We start from the raw sequence: 13875 nt of genomic DNA, 5'->3' as shown, positions 1-13875 counted from the left end.
TATCCAGATTGCCTACGCGTGGCTCTGTTACTCCCTTCCGAGCCAGATGTGGTCCAGATGATAAGGCTGGTACCACTAGATGGCAGTGAAGAGACAGAGATATATAAATCTCTCTATCGCCCTCTCGTGGCGTCTGGATTTTTTGCAGCGCAGATTTGGGATCCGGATTTAAACCGTGTTCCCGTGCCACCCAGTTTGCTTGGGAATAAGTCACCCTGAGTTTATGGATGACACTTGCGCCCCGTTGATGAATTCTTCCAACCTTTCCTTCTGCTTTGTAAAGCAAGGGATAGGAAAATAAATCATATATACATATACACATACATATACATATATATGAATGAATGAATGAATGAAAGATTCAGCCAGGGTGTCCATGGGGTGTATATATGAATGAATGAAAGATTCAGCCAGGGTGTCCATGGGGTGTATATATGAATGAATGAAAGATTCAGCCAGGGTGTCCATGGGGTGTGGTCCAAAAAGTCAAGATGAGGCTGCAGGGGTGCAATAGAAGTTCTGCTGCTTTTTATGGGTATCACAACTCACATAAAAAGGGACAGAGCTTCAACCACACCATCGTGGCTGCCATCTTGACTTTTTGGACCGTACCCTGAACTGAAAGCTGGACTCAGCTTTCACACTTCAGAGAAGGTCCAACATTTTCTCATGTCCTGCTGAGCAAAATTTCCCCCCTTTCTGGATCATGGTCATTGAGATGCTTGCTCCTAGAATATTAGCAAGTGCTTTTGAGGACTTCTTAAGTACAGTCTTTTCCAACCAGTAGCATTGCAGGCTGGGGATGATGGAGTTACAACACTGTCTTGATATTATTATAGCTATTGAGCTATTATTATAGCGCACTGATTACAATGCCCTCAAAAATGATGTTGCCGTTTATCAAAATGATTGCTGCAGGGTATTGATCTCATTGTACCATCATGTTCTTATATCCACATCACCTAAATCGACACTAAACTGTTCAGAGCAGTAAAAACGATAAGGGACTGTGAAACGCTCCAGAGGGGTCTCTGCACATTTGTGGGCATCAAAATGGCACATGTCATTCAATGTGAGCAAGTGTAAAATGATGCACATTACTGCCAAAAATCCTAACTACACGTACAGATGAATGGGATCAGAACTACCAGTGACCAATAAAGAGATCTTGGAGCATGGCTGGCTGGGGAATTCTGGGAGTTGAAGTCCACACGTCTTCAAGGTGCCAAGGTTGAGAAACACTGTCTTGGAGTAATGGTAAACATTTCAAGGAAGGTGTCAACACAGCGAGAATCTGCTGTAAAAGAGGCCCACAGCATGTTAGGGATCATAAGAAACATAGAGGTGCCAATATCATAGTGCCCATTTATCAATCAGTGGTGCTACTGCCTCTGGAATGATTGAGGTCTACAAAATCATGCATGGTGTGAATAAAGTAGACAAGGAGAAGTCAATTCCCCTTTCCCCAAAATACTAGAGCCAGAGGTCACCCAATGCAATTGAATTCTGGAAGAATCAGGAGAGACGAAAGGAAGTACTGTTTTTACACAATGAGTAATTAAACTTTGGCATTTGCTACCATGAGATGTGGTGCTGGCTACCAGGCTGGCTGGCTTCAAAAAAGGGTTGGCTATTAGTCTTGACGGCAGTGTGAAGGCCATCTGCTGGGAGACTGGTGGGCTTCCTTGTGCAGTTGGCTGGCCACTGTGAGAACAGACTGCTGGACTAGATGGGGTAGTTCTTATGTACTATAGCTTGTATATGCGTACAGGTTGCATTGAACAACTGTCATCATAATGGGAAAACTAGATTACTAACATTCAAGTCAAACTCAATGTCTCTTAATTTCCTAGCACTTTTTGGCAACACTTTTGGTGTACTTTGCTACTACAGGTAGTCCTCACTTACCAGTGGTAATTGGGACCGGGAACTCTGTTGCTAAGTGACACAGTCGTAAGGTGTGACATTACGTGACTGCACCAACTTATGATGGCAGTTCTGGCAGTACTAGCTGCTGTCATTAGGCAAATCCCTTGGGGTCACAGTGTCCCATGGTCACATGATCACCCTTTGCGACCTCCCACTGGCTTCCCCATTGACTTTTCCGGTCAGAAACCAGCAGGGAATGTCGCAAGGGGCGATCACATGACCACAGGATGCTGTGATGTTGTAATTGTGAGCTGGTTTCTGAGCGCCTGAATTGTGATCATGTGACCATGGGGATGCTGTGATGGCTGCAACTATGAGGACCTATTCTAAGTCCCCCTCGTTCAGCGTCTTCATAACTTCAAACGGTCACTGAACAAGTGGACATTAAGCAAGGACTACCTGTACTTTCACTTTCTCTCTCTGTCTCTCTCTCTCTGACTTCTCAGTCTAGTCACCAACTCTGCCATGTTCTAATAGTCTCCACCCAAATATTAACCAAGTCTTGTCCAATCCAGCTTCAGTTTCAAAATCAGCTTAGGCCGGTTGAATGCTGCATCCTAGCTGGGCAGAATAGTACATTAAATAAGCAAAAAGTAGAACAAAGTGAGTACCCATGAAATCCAAACTAATGAGCTTGGGAATCCACATGCAAGTAAATGAATAGATTTTGGAGTGTATCCTACCAGCTAATCTCTGATATGTCCCAGTTAGTCTGGTATTTTTGTTCCACTTCCCAACTATTGGGGTAGGGAAGCTAGATCTCATCTTGCTCACCATCCAAATGAATAGGCATCTTATCTGTGTTGCAGTAATATGGATGTCCACTAGGTGGCACCAAACAGTACAAAACCAACTCATTCCTGCCATCTAGTGGTCATTCATGTTATTACAACCCAGTTACAATAAACTTACACATGAGATCAGTGGCGTCTACCCATAGAAAGCATGTGGGAGCATATGGCAGGCAACAGATCTCAAAAGGGTGGGATTGTTGTATCAGCCAAATTGCAAAGTAATTGCAAGAGAGTGAATTAGGGCAAATTTCGTAGTATTTCCTAACAGCTGAAGATCAAGCTTTCTAAGAATAGCAAAAAACAAAACAAAAAAACACAAAAAACTATTCCTGTGCAGATGAATAGCACCTTGGATGGCTGAGTGCAATATTTTCCAAGGCACAAAACAAAAAATTCAACCAATTACTGTCTGTTGAGAGATTGGAAAAGTACCGTTAGTCCAGATATGAAAGATTAGATTCAAGAAAGGTCTAACTTATCAAATTTGAAAAGGCTAATTTTTCTACTAATAAAAAAAAAGTTTGCCTTGGCATATTTTTTGACAAATGATAGACATTTTTCTATATTGTTATTAAATGGATGTGATATATTTAGGTGATTTATATCTATTATATACAAGATATCAATTTAGTATATTCATTGTTAGGATTTTTGTTTTTTTATTATTTGTTTACCTTTCTTTTTTCTTGTCTTTATGATTGGATGGAGGGCAGTGATATCCTTGTAGAAGAACAAGGAAGATTGAGTACAGGAAGATCTTACATAGACCAAGCGGTGATATTAAAGATCTAGTTGAGAAATATACTCATGGATCTTAAGGTTCCCTCTCTGCAGTTTTAAATCTACTTTCAATTCTGTATCTAGAGAGAAAATTGTGGAAGCAACTACTGTCTAACAATATTGATAAACAATTGCTGCTCTTGATGTATAGATTTTATAGCAAAAAAGAAAAAGAAAAAGGAAATCGTTAGATCTCTCGTATTACCATCTTTCTTTTAATTTATTTTTTAATATTTTTATTTGAATTTCTTTTTAAAATTGCAATAAGTTATTTTAAAAATAGGCGTTTCATCTATAACATGGTCTTCAGTCTGAGCTGCAAAAATCTGGGGTATCTTTTGGACTTCTTGCTCATCACTTGCATTTTGCTTGATGAAAAGTTCTGAAAAAAACTGAAAACTTGCACACTTCCCCCCCCCCTTTTGGATTGATCCAAACAATGGTGTTTTCCAGCAGTTGAGAGTGAATTAGTTTTTTCTTTTTCTTTCTTCCTGCTGGAGCAACACAGCTATGGTGGTGTCTCCTCCTCCTCCCTCCTCCTCCTTTTCCTTCTCCTGCATTATAATTTTTAAAAAAGCTGTAATAATATGAAGCACCACTAGATGGCACCCTTTCCCCAACCATGAAACGATTTCAAATTAACCATAGGAAATCTGAAAAAAGTGAGCTTAAAAGTTTTCACTGGGTGACAGTTCAGTGTTTAAAATAAATATTACCTCAAATAAACGTGTAGATATAAAATTGCCTAACCTTAATTTTCAATGTTCAATTTTCAAGTAAGTTCAATGAACTAAGCCTCTAACCCCAAATAATTTCAGATTTGTATAAGTAAACATCTGTATTAGGTAAATTCAGAGAAAAAAACTTTGTAGAAATAGAGATGTTAGCTAAAGAAAAATCAAATCATTCATTTGACTGTTATGATTATTATAATAATGAAACTTAAAGGCAAAGAGAGAGAAATATATATGTAGCAGCTGTTAAGATAATCCAGGAATTAGATGGGTGTAAAACAACCAACAAAATACATATATTTTGTGTATATATGTGTTATCTGACAGAGAGAGTAGAAACATTCCAGATGTTTATTCCATTTCAGAGGGAACACTTTTTGATTCATTACTTGGTTATTCATTAAACAATATTTAACAGGGCAAATGATGTGTTACCATGGTAACAAATGGAAGGTTATCTCTTCTCATCTGATTTAATTTGATTAAATTTCCTCAGGCTTTGCCCAATTAACAGGGGAAAGCAACAATTGCAATAGTGCCCCCATCAGATCCATATGACCATATGTTTTTCTAAAAATGCTGAACTACATCTTACATTCAGGAGAGAGGTTTCTGGGCTTCCAGAGGTTGGTGAACTGCAACTCTTAGCATGCTTCCTCACTGGCCGTGCTGGCTAGGGCACCTGGGAATTGTGTTTGGCATCCTCTGCAAAGTTAGAGATTCCTATCCCTATATTGTATGTTTGTACTTGTTCCTAGCTCCAAGTTTCAGCATTTTTAGAAGCCTGGAAAACTGAGTGCTGCTTGAGAAGAATGTTGTTAAACTTCAAGATTGGAAACAGCGGAGGTAGAGCTTGGTAGGACATGATGTCTTGAGCAAGAAGCATCCAACATTCTTTCTACCTGTTGACTCAGGCATGTAATTCTTTTCTTTCTCATTGGCTGTTCTTATTTTGGGGCATCCAAAATGTCCCACCCCTTCAAATTACACAGGCAATTGTCAAACCTGTCAAGATGTTACTACTAAGCTTCTTGATACAACAATCTTCTTCTTGCCCTGCCTTGCTTTTCTTGTGTGGCAAGTCTTTTTGATTGTCCAGTAACTGATTCATTTGTTGAAGAGTAGCAACAACCATATAATAATAATAATAATAATAATAATAATAATAATAATAATAATAATAATAATAATAATAATAAAATACAGACAACTTGCAGGGCGGATCAAAAAAAGTCAAGATACACTTTAGGCAGGGCTTGGATCACATAGGCGTAGCTGCCATCTTGACTTTTGTGCCCCCCCTTCTGCAGATGCTGCTGTTGGCCTTGGAAAATTGTCTGGAAAAAAATGGTGTTTGCAGTAAAAGGAAAAAGATGTGAGGAGCAGAGGAGAGATCTGCAGGGCAAGAGAACCGACTTCTCAATTCACAATATTGTCTACCGAAAGAAAAAACAGGACTGGGGAGCAGGTAAATTTGGAGCGCTTTTCATTAAAAACTGGGTGAATTGGATAGAGCCATGGGGCACTTTTTCTTGGAAAGGAAAGGGTTAGGAGGAATGGAACTGAGGAAACAGATCAAGCAAGTCCTAAGGGCTAGAAATTTTGTGTTTCCTGCCATGAATCCAGGACATGGAGCGACCATCCTCAAATGTGTAGTTGATCATTAAGCCACTTTTTCTTAACATTTCCTAACCATCGAATGATATTTTCTTAATATTTCCTAGCAATGAAACAAAACCAACCCAAAGGGGTTGAAATTGTGCGCTGTGGTGAAAATTGGCATTTCATCACTGAGGGCTCAAAGCTGTGCAGTGCAGCTGTCATACCTACCAAGCTGAATACAGTCCAGGAACTTTCCACTCTGAGCTTCAAAATGCCTGACAAACTTCTATATCAATGTTGAAGTCCATACATCTTCAAGTTGCTGAGATTGAGAAACACTGCTCTGTATCATTTTGCAAAACAAGAATGAAGATTTCAGGAAACCACCCTAGATGGCCTGTGGGTTGTGTTCTGCTTGTTTTTAAAGTTTTAAGGACTTAGGTCTGAGATTTGCAACCTGGTATTGTCTATATGTTTTGGACCCAACTTTTACAATTCTTCCTATAGTGCAGGAGTGGTGATGTCAACAGGAATTGAAATCCAAGACGTTTAGCAAGAACTGGCCTTCCTTCTAATTCCCATCTTCTCTTCCCAATCTTCTACTTCTACTTTTCTTTGCTTCCAACATCACTCTTCTTTTGAATGGTTTTCAAGTTTGCTATTCTTCTCTGACCATTTTTAATACCCCACTTGCTATTTTTTCTGGTTTATTTCCTTCTCAAAACCATCTGTCTCTGATTCAAAATATTCTTTCAGTCGGGCACCTGCTTCTTCCTTTACAAGTACACGTGGTTTTTTTCTGTTGTTGTGGTTTTTTCCAATAAACTTTAAAACTTTGTAAGCTGAAGACAGAGGTAATTGATAGAATTTAATTTCATTGACCTTCTGTTGCTTCGCTTTACAGTGAACTTTTAAGAACTGGTAGCCAATAAAATTGTGATATGACTCTTGAGTCTTTTATTTTCATAATCCTACAATAATATATTGTTTTAATAAACATTGTATTTACTGCTGGCAGCCTCTGTACAGCAACAAAATAGTTTACAGAGTCGTCTGCCTTCTCTGGAATACATTAAACTTTTCCACTTTGTACCAACCCATTAAATTTTTATAGAAATGGTGCAAGAAAGTCACTAAATCATTCCAGGCTATTGTTGGCCTATTTTATGTCAGTGTTAAATTAATGAGTGGCATGACATACATTCAGATATTCAAGAATGATACATGAGCTATATTATTTAATGGGAATAGTATCATGTAAAATAAATTATGGAAATAAATGGTTTCCCTTTGATTATACAAGATTTAACCTATGACTAGCTGTAGCATTTACACTGCATGTTTCTGGCTTTTATTCAGAGAAAGAAAGCTGGAATCTATTCTTTATCACCATCCCCATGCAAGCAGACAATATATTCCCCAATAAGTCAGTGAGCTGTAATGTCGATCCTCTTGTTATTATCCATGATGCCTGGGATGGTACAAGTTTAAGTCAGATTTTTGGGGCACTAGGTTGTCTGCTCTTTAACTATACCAGAGATGCACAACTTGTTACAGATCTTGTGTAAGGATGGTTGCACACTTGCCCTGTGAATGATGCTCTGAAGACCTCACTTCAAAACACAGGCAGGGTACAAGGAGGAAGGATGGAGGACTAAAACCAATCTACTGTAACTTAACCTCACTAAAATTAAATGAATAAAATACTATTAATATGATCATGCCCCACCCATTCAATAATTGCTTCTCCTTTGCCACTGGATGCTTAGCATGTGACTACTTAAAGCAACAAGGGGGATTTTTAAATTCTCTTTTTTCCTTTTTTTTAAATACAATTTTGTTTATCACTTGGGAGATTGATTTATTTCCAGAGAAGCACTACTAGGACCTAGGAAGTGGCTCATTTTAATCTTGTCCCTTTCTACTTGCAGTAAGACACATGGGCAGTTGGGGGTCCTATCTCTCTTATTGGGCAGCATTTGGGGGAGGACAGAAGGTAAAGGCACCCCCCCACACACACACAGAAGACAGGGGATAGTAGCAATAATTATCAAGTAGATAAATCAAATCAGGAAGACGGTGTAATCAAAGAACTTCCAGAAGTAGAAGACATTTGAGACCTCTAAGCTTTTTACCCTCTGGGCTCAGCTCTGCTGCAACAGCTTTTCTTCCCTGGTCTAACTTATTAGTTATTCCATATTTTTATTTGTTAGGCCATCAATGTCATTTTGATGGATGCAAATTTACTGCATCTTTGTAAGGTGTCACTTAAGAGAGTGGGTGGGGTGGATTTCTTTTTAATAGCTAAAATCAAGAAAAGGAGGAAGAGAAAGAAAAAAAGGGAGGAATTCTAGCATTTTATGTCTCTGCTCTTTCCCTGAAGAACAGAAGGAAGAAGTAAACAGGATTATTGTAAATTTCACCCCTGCTGAATCAAACTCCTATTCCTTTTAAAGCAGTCTGCAGCCTACCCACAGCTCCTCAGCACCTCATTTGTAGCACCAAGCAACTTAAGATTTGTCGCCACAAAGGGCCAGTTTCCTACAACAGGATTTTTCAGATTTTTTTTTTTTTTATAAAGAAGACTGGAAGGCTTTTTCATACTTAAATCCCCCAAGTCTCCCCACTACACTACATTGCCCAGAATTGCATTGATAAAATTTGGTCCTTTGGCTGCCATATTTCAATGCATGATGATTTTGGACTAGAGGTTTTTTGGGTGGGTGGTGATGGTGGTTTTATTTAGTTTTAGAGTGGAAATGAAATGGGACCAAGATGTTTCTAAGAGATGTCCTGCTCCTATTTTCCCTCACCCTAGAAACCCCCCACCCACCCCAAATATGCTGGGACAAAATTGCTGTCATTTCTGATGACAGCACTGAATTGTGAGAAGGTCTCTTCCAGTCTTTTAAAAGATTAGCAGACTGGTGTTTGCTAACTTCTCAACGGTTGAGCCTTGCCTTACACAACCTGCTAGGGTTCCTGTGCATATTGCCCTAGTGGGAGAATTGAGCACCCACAGACTCCGCAGAGGTTTGCTTTGCCCTTTGGAAATAAATCAGCTCAGTTGCCAACTCGATTGACATTGTGGAACCATTGAGCAGCTTATGGAAGAGTCCTTGTGTGGAAGTGCCCTGGGACTGGAATGAAGTGGACCTTCCAGTTGATCACCATCATTTGTAATGGTACGTGGGAAAGACCTTGGGAAATGGGGCAAAGAGATGCTGCCTAGGGAATGGTCAGATAAGAGAGGGCATAGCCCGCAGCTGCATAATGGGTGGACGTTGCTGAAGCTTCCTTGGTCCAAAAAGTTCTTTTTCCACTGGAGATACACAGCTATCTCTATTTACCAGAAATTGTTTTCCCCCATTAGTACATGGGGATGGCACTTTGATGCACAGACACCAACATACTTGAGGATCCAGACTCTGCTGTATTTAGAAAAACCTGGCAATGGAGAAGGGATGTTGCCCTGAGTTTGATGCAAATGTATGTAAATGTCCTCCCCCCATCCCAAATATAATTTCATAGCTATGCTTTTCTCAGTCTGTATCTGCTCATCCTGATATTAAATGCTTCTAAGCTAGGGTTACCAGATTTGGCTTGCAGACCTCTGAATGATCTTTAGATGGCAACAAAGAGCTGCAGCAACTCTATTGTTTGAAATGGTTGCTTTTAATGTGTTTTTCTGTTTTGTCCACTGGCCAGAGTTTCTTCTGGTAGGTGGGCGGCAATATAAATTTGTTTAATAAATAAACATATACAACATAGTGGTATTCTGGATCTTTGCAGCCATATCTGGTAGCCCTACCTAAGTTTTTGGGGGAAGAAGGAAGGGCAAAACTATTCTCTAACCATCCACTGCAAGGTTAAACACCAAGTAATACAGGAGATAGATCTGCATCGTACTTCTTTTGATTTATATGATCAAATATGTCGTTCATCCCAACCCTCATTTATCAAAATCACACTTGTTTCATTATCTATTCATGGCATCCCCATTTGCTTTATTCCTCCAATGGATTGCCTTGATTTTTCACTATGTCTGGGATAGACAGGCAATTACTGAGCTGTTCACCATGAATTTTCTCAGTCTTTGTCTTCTAGGACATATCTTGAGGGGAGACATCCACTCCATCTTATCCTGCACAATGTCTGAGGTTTCCCCTCCTCTCCCCCCAAAAGGTATGCAGGGGTAGCCTTACCATTAGGCATTACAAAACAGTAGCGAAGTAGTGAATTAGGATGGGTGGATTACGATTATTAGGATGAGAGCCAGTTTGGTCTAGCGGTTAAGGTGCTGGGCTAGAAGCCAGGAGCCAGGAGTTCTAGTCCTGCCTTAGGCCTGAAAGCCGGCTGGGTGACCTTGGGCCAGTCCCTCTCTTTCAGCCCAAGAGCCAATCAGGCGTGGTATGAGGGTTCTAGTCCCACCTTAGGCATGAAAGCCGGTTGGGTGAGCTTGGGCCAGTCCCTCTCTCTCAGCCCAACTCAGTGCAGTGTGGATTAGCCTCCTTGTGGTGCACCCTGGGCAATGTGACTTGTCACGGCTAAATAGTCTACACATCTGGCTGCTGGACTTCACAAGGATTTCCCAGCAAGAAAAAGCAGCATGAACACCGAACTGCTATGCCATACAATTAAAAAAAAAAAGGATGGGGTGGAAAAATGTGCTGAAGCTCTTCTACAGGTAGTCCTTGCTTAACTACCACAACTGGGATGGGAATTTCGCTTGCTGAAGCGGTCATTAAGGGAATCTGACCTGATTTTACAACCTTTTTTGTGGTGATTGTTAAGCGAATTACTATGGGTGCTAAGCGAACCACATGGTCGTTAAGTGAATCACGTGGTTCCCCATTGATTTTGCTTGCCAGAAGCCAGCTGGGAAGGTCAAAAATGGTGATCACATGACCACAGGACACTGCATCGGTCATAAATGTGACCCAGTTGCCAAGTGCCCATATTGTGATCACGTGATTGCAGGGATGCTGCAACAGTCATAAATGTGAGAACTGGTCATAAGTCTTTTTTTCAACACTGTTGTAAGTCTGAACCATCACTAAACAAATGGTTGTTAAGTGAGGACTACCTGTACACTGTTCTGGTCCAGAAGTGTTAGGGTTAGGGTTACAGAAAGCTTCCATGGTTGAGAGATCCTTAAATGTGTTGCTCTGGTGAGGCAACTCCATTGGCCCCTTTACAGTACATCATTCTGGAGACCCCGTAAAGCAGGCTTAACACTTTTTGTGCCATGGACCCCTTTAACAATCTGGTAAAACATATGGACCTCTTCTCAGAAAAATGTATCTAAACTAAAGACACGTATAGATTGCATTACAAAGGAAGCCAATAATGCTCAAATACAGTTATCAAAATATCAAAACTTAACCACTGTGAAATGCAGGAATAATTGTGCTCATCTATTAATCCATTAACATGTGTGGAATTGCAGGACTAAGAGCTTGTAGGGATATTTAGGTAGGAAAGAACCTTTGAAATGCAAACTGTGTTCACCATGCTCAACTTCACACAGAAAAAGGTATTTCACATAACCAAATGTATTCTGATTTCACAGTTTAACGACATAATACTTTTAGATTGTGAGATTTATTGAGGTTAAGAAATATTTTTGGTGGTAAATTTGAGTTAGAGGTTAGTGAAAATAAAGTTGGAGTTCCCCCCCATCCAAGTTCACAAATCCCCTGAAATCTATTCATGAAGCCCCAAGGGTTCCATGGATCCCAGGTTAAAAACCCTGCCCTAAAGAGATGTCTATAGCCTAGGTGGACAGCTGATTTGGAGATGGAGGGAATGGGGTGGGTATGATGGAACGGTGGTCTTCATTCCACTGTTTTGGTAGTTTTCTTGATTGGCCCCTTGCCCGGAAAGATGGTTTCTGAGAACAGCTCAGTTTTTTCAGTCCCTGGAATTTCCCACCTCCTTGAATGAATGACAAACAAGCACAAGCTAGATCCAATCCTATTACCTCCTTATTTCTGCTAGCCATTATGTAAAAATTGAAAATAGAAATGAATGGATTCCGTTCAGTCTATTTTTCAGGTGTTTTGAAATGAACATACAAACCCGTAGGAGGAAAATGCTTATTTTTAAACACAAGATAATAACATTATGATTAGTTGAATAACAGTTATGCTGAAGAACTTAATACTAGGGTGCATTTTTTGCTGTGAGAAATTGGTTTTCTCTAAGGAAGGATGAGGCTCATAACTGTCAGGTGGAAGACCAAGCAAAGTTCACCAAAGGAGAAGTCATGTCTTATCATATAGACAATGTATTAAGTTCAGATGAATTCTTGAAGAACAGCCAACATTTAGGAAAATCTTTGTTACAAATTCTTGAACATGATTTCGACCTGTTGAAGATCTATCAGGGCCTCCTTATCAATCAGAGGCAATGATATACCATATATACTCATGGATAAGCTGAAAATTTTAGGTTCCAAAATACATCCCCAAAATTGGGTTCGGCTTATCTGTGGATGGGCATATCCATGAGTATATGTGCTAATACTTTTTTTAAAAAATGTATTTTATTAAGTTTTAGGACAAAGATAAAAGCTACAAAAAAACAAAACAAAAAAAAACTACAAAAAAAAAAGAACTAAAAAGATGTGAAAACACAAGAGAATTTTTTTTTTTCAGCTTTATAGAAAGATGTGACTTCCAACTGTTAACAGCAAGGATATACAAAAATTTTCCATAATCAATCTCTTACTCTATATTAAACCAAAACCACATTGTTTCTATAAATCATTCCACTTTGGCACATTATAAAAATGACTAAGTACAGTTACTCCCTCCCCTTATATTAAAATAAAGAAAAAATATATATATAAACCTCCTAAACAACTTCCCCTTCCAAAAGATAACACTTACTTAATTATTCCCTTCCTACTACTATTCTATACATTTCTGTCTACTATAATAAAAATCAAACTAAAAAGCACATAAATTGTTTGCCATTATACTTAATAATACAACAGTTCTAATAATCTTAATCTTAATAAACCCAAAAAAGAAAAACAATTCGAAACAATAACCTTAAATCAAATCCTTAAAACCATCCAAATAAACATTTTTTTATACACTAATAATCTTAATCCAAATCCTTAAAAACAATGTCAGTCAAACCCTAAAAGCAATCCAGGTAAACATTCTTTAACCCTTACCCCACTTCAAAATAAACCAAAGCATTTACTTATCCCCACAATGTGCACAGAGCTTTTCTCTTGAAAAAAAATCAAACAGCCCAATTGCCCCCCTCAAAAATTCCAACTTCTCTTCAGAAAACCTCCCATACATAATGACCCCTTGTTTTTCATGGCATTTCACCAGAAAATCAATTTTACTTACTGGTTGCAGATCCTGCTCTCCCTTAAATTTTTCCAACTCCACTATCCAATCTTCATCTAGACAAAACATTTCTATCACTGTTGAATTCCTCAGTTTCACCCACTACATCCCCAACCAGATGACACATTTTAGACCTCATATTTTCCACGATGTCCTGAATGTCTTGTATAAAAACTTGATAGGAGCCAGAAAAGATCTGTTTCAAATCTTGGTGGAAGTCAGAAAGAATCTGTTTAAAATCATCCAAGTCTCACGGAGTAGATTATGGCGCCCCCTAGGAGCTTAAAGTTGAGGATATGGAAAAGTTCTGGAGTGTGTTTACACAAAGTGAAAGTGTGATGAGCAGACAGTTCCCAAGCAGAAAGCTGAAGGTTTAAATCTGCCAATTCAATGTGTCAGAAAGTGCTAATATCTTCAAATTTAATACCAAAATAGTAACAGGCAGACAATTATTTACTCTCAATCCTCCTTTATATTTGGAAGGAAAATGAATTCCAAAACTTAGAAAAGAATTTTTAAAAAAAGTAATCCCAAAAATAATGATAAGACCAAGAGAGCGAGCTTCTTCTCACTGTAGAAAGCCTCTCTTAGGGTACACATACTTTAAAAAATATATATAAATTGGTGATTTAGAAATGGGGTGGCTGGTTTTAGTGTCCCTTTAAG

Source organism: Candoia aspera, chromosome 7 (assembly GCF_035149785.1).
Source record: "Candoia aspera isolate rCanAsp1 chromosome 7, rCanAsp1.hap2, whole genome shotgun sequence".
In the NCBI taxonomy this organism is placed as follows: domain Eukaryota; kingdom Metazoa; phylum Chordata; class Lepidosauria; order Squamata; family Boidae; genus Candoia; species Candoia aspera.
The sequence above is the reverse complement of the archived record's forward strand: the minus strand, read 5'-3'. Positions refer to the sequence as shown.